The sequence below is a fragment of the Physeter macrocephalus genome, chromosome 20 (genome assembly GCF_002837175.3).
Source record: "Physeter macrocephalus isolate SW-GA chromosome 20, ASM283717v5, whole genome shotgun sequence".
Classification (NCBI taxonomy): Eukaryota; Metazoa; Chordata; class Mammalia; order Artiodactyla; family Physeteridae; genus Physeter; species Physeter macrocephalus.
This window is the reverse complement of record NC_041233.1, coordinates 72,245,976-72,250,127: the sequence shown is the minus strand read 5'-3', so window position 1 is coordinate 72,250,127 and position 4,152 is coordinate 72,245,976.

Sequence of the window (4,152 nt, the reverse complement as noted above, 5' to 3'; positions counted from 1 at the left end):
TCCTGCTCTCCAATATTAAGGCAACACAAAGGACATAAAGCAACAGGTTATGAGCTGTATGAATGCAAACTGCAACTCCCCCGTCTGTGAAGATGAAGTAGACAGTTGAAAAGTCTGGGTGGGAAAATCACGGCAGCTTGTGGCTGTAAATGTTAGCAAGCTGAGCCCTTCGCTTGTAGTCCCATCACTGGAGGTCATGGGGGAGTGTGGGCTTTTCCCCCATGTCCGTGGGGTGGGAGAGTTCGCTGAAGGCCTGGTCCATGTTCTCACCTGGGCCTCCCAGTGATGAGTGACAGCCACGCTGAAGGCTGGCTGGGCTCGGTGCGTGTGGCTGGGGGACGTGGCTATTCTCCAGGTGAAGCCGATTAGGTTAGGCATTAAAATGATAAGGAGGTTGCAGCACATTTCCAAGTGCAGATGAAATCAGGTACCTGGGTGAGGAGAGGCGAGGTCCATAAAAGCCTGCAGACCTTATTATTAAAAGGCAGATCAGAGGGACGGACTAAAATCATTAAATATGTTAATTTGCAGCCAGGAAATGAAGACTTGGGGAGAAGCCAGTGGCTGATGGCTTGAGGTTTCATCTCGGCTCCCTGGGTTCCTTCCTTGGGCGACCTTGGGTGCTCGAGATACCAGTTACCACGTCTCTTTTGTGAGGGAGTTGGTGTACGTCACTTAAGTTCACCCCCATTCCATTTAGTCGATCACTCGCGACTCTAGTCACCTTGAGCAGGTGCTTCTCAGCCAGGGACATTAGAATGACCAGGGACCTTTTAAATATCCCAGTGTCCAGACCCATCCCAGACCAATTCCATCAAAATCTCGGGGGAACTCAGGAATCAGCATTTTTTCAAGTTCTCTAGGTGATTGTGTGGCCAAGACCGAGGACCACCAAACTCTCATTCTTTCTAAAAAATAGGAGCGAGAGACACCTAACCCCGCCCCCCACCGCCACCGCCACCGCCACCGCCATCTCCCATCCTTGAGAAGCACTGGCATTTTCTTGATGGGAAGGGATCAAACAACTTGCTCCAGCTCGCACTTGATTCCTGGACAAATAGCTCAGGAAAAAATTGAATCAGACAGATCACAGGTGTAGATAGCAGCAAGTGTCAGGGGCCTTAGATCTGCCCGGTCAGCTTGCTGATGGACAGAGCTGGAGAAGGCCGAGCGGGCCATGCCATGCCGAGGTGGAAGGTGTGGGCTGTTTGGAGGAATTGGAGCCCATCTTTGCTTCACAGACTGGAGCTCCCAGCCCCTAGTGAAGCACAGGCATTTCTTACCCTGGTCCGTTGACTGCCCTCCAGGAGGGAGAGAAAACTGAGACCCATAAAAAAGTCAACATGAAAAGCGGGTTAGGGTAAATTTCTCTTTTAGGCAAACTGCACTGCACTGCATGGACCGGTGTCCTCCCCAAAGCTCATGTCCTCCCCAGAACGTCAGAATGTGACCTTATTCAGAATAGAGTAATTGTAGAGGTGGTTAAGATGAGGTCATCCTGGAGTAGGGTGGGCCCTTAATCCACTGTGACTAGTGCCCTTACAAGAAGATGGGGACAGGGAGACACACGGGGATGACGCCGTGTGTGTTAGTTTGCTTGGGCTGCCGTACAAAATGTCATAACAGAAGTTGGTTTTCTCACGGTTCTGAAAGCTAGATGTCCAAGATCACGGAGTAGGCAGATCTGGTTTCTCGTGAAGCCTCTCTTCTTGGCTTGTGGATGGCTGCCTTCTTGCTGTGTCCTCACGTGGTCATCCACTGACCTGCTACCTGTGTCCTAATGTCCTCTTTTTACAGGGGCACCAGTGGTATTGGATTAGGACCCACCCTAATGATCCCATTTTAACTTCATTACCTCTTACAGGCTCTATCTCCAAATACAATCACATGCTGAGGTGCTGAGGTCAGGGCTTCAGCGTATGAATTGGGGTGAGGGAGACAGAATTCCGACCATAACACCAAGTGATGAGGATGGCAGAGATTGGAGCCACGTGGTCTACAAGCCAAGGAATTCTAAGAATTGCTGGAAGAATCACGGAAGGATCCTCCCCTGGAGACTTCAGAGGTTCTGCTGACACCTTGATATCAGACTTCCAGCTTCCGGAGCTGTGAGAGAATAAGTTTCTGCTGTTTTAAGCCACCTGGTTTGCGATCATTTGTTACACCAGCCCCAGGAAACTAATACAGCTTGCCTTATGCTTTTTCCTCTGAGCGTCTAGGGCATGACTTAAATGTCTAGACACGGTGAAAGCTCATGCCCTCCAGTCGAGCTGGTGCTGTGTCCCCACAGGCTGCAGCGAGGGGCGGCAGGACAGCCTGAGGAGTGGATTTCTCACCCGGTGCTACGGCTGCCGTCACTGCCACACTCCACCCACCTTTCCACAGGGGACGCTGGGGAAGGCCGGGCCAGGCCGGGAGGAGCAGGGCCAGCCCGGGGTTATGGTCCGGACGGATGCCCCCCGTCGCGCCTCGCTTTTTTACTGGGGAGTGGTCCTTGGCGCGCGGTGCTGGCTGCAAATCACTCATCAGAAGTTCTGTGTGGGATCGGCTCTCATCTTGGGACTGAGGGGTGACTTTAACAGAGGTCTGTTGCCTATCTGTTGCTCTCAGCATCCAGCCCAACCTAAGCTCCTTTGCCAGCAGTGACGCCTGGGACCCAGGCCCTTGTGTGGACAGAAGAGCTCAAGCCGGGCGGCAGCAGGCCCACACCGCCGGCATCCTTGTGAAGTGACGGGTCAGCGTGGACCCGCGTTGTTCAGTAAGTTCATTTACAAAAGGAGCTTGGTGTGCTCCCGCCTCCCCGCCTCCTTCGAAGGGTCTAGCTGACTGGCTTTGGACCATACAGGCAGGTTTCTGATCATGGAAGGCCCAGAAAAGGGGAATAGGCCACAGAGACTACACGGGGAAAATGTGTAGGAAGAAGCTCCGGCTGCAAAGGACAGGGCACGACACGGACCCCAGAACCTCCAGGCAGTCGAGCTCTGCTGGGGGCCATTGAAGAAGCTGAGGCTGTGCTCAGCATGGCAGAAACCTGTCGAATGGGTTTAAACGGGGAAGTGAAGACACAGGAAAGCAGTGCCCGTGAGCTGCTTTGCCCACAGGGAGTCTGTGGTCCTGGGCTCTGCTTCTTGCTGGATCCAGGCACGGGGAGGCTTTGCAGCTGCCACCTCCCCTCTGGGTGTCAGTCGAAGGAGAGAGTTAGGAGGCACGACCTCCAACCTTCTGTGACTTGGTCACTTTTCTTTGCAGTCAGGCATGATATGGTTTGGTCCCTTTGCTTGTTTGCTTGCTTTTGGCTCCTAACCTTGCCAATGAGTCCAGGTGTGTAAATCAGGCCCTTGAAGCCGCTTTGAGAAGAAAGAGGACCCGAGCGGGGGGGACCAGGCAGTGCTCAGCATCCATCCCCGCCGCGTAGCTGCAAGTAACGAGCACATAGAAGGCTGTGCAGAACCCGGGGTTTGTCTGAAACTCTGCTTCCAGGGGGACTGGGTTTAAGAGTGGTTTTCTTTTTTTTTTTTAACATCTTTATTGGAGTATAACTGTTTTACAATAGTGTGTTAGTTTCTCCTTTACAACAAAGTGAATCAGTTATACATATACATATGTTCCCATATCTCTTCCCTCTTGCGTCTCCCTCCCTCCCACCCTCCCTATCCCACCCCTCTCATGGTCACAAAGCACAGAGGTGATCTCCCTGTGCTATGCGGCAGCTTCCCACTAGCTATCTAATTTACATTTGGTAGTGCATATATGTCCCTGCCACTCTCTCACTTCGTCACAGCTTACCCTTCCCCCTCCCCACGTCCTCAAGTCCATGCTCTAGTAGGTCTGTGTTTTATTCCCATCCTACCACTAATCTCTTCATGACATTTTTTTTCTTAGATTACATATATATGTGTTAGCATACGGTATTTGTTTTCCTCCTTCTGACTTACTTCACTGTGTATGACAGACTCCAGATCTATCCACCTCATTACAAATAACTCAGTTTCATTTCTTTTTATGGCTGAGTAATATTCCATTGTATATATGTGCCACATCTTCTTTATCCATTCATCTGTTGATGGACAGTTAGGTTGCTTCCATGTCCTGGCTATTGTAAATAGAGCTGCAATGAACATTGGGGTGCATGTGTCTTTTTGAATTATGGTT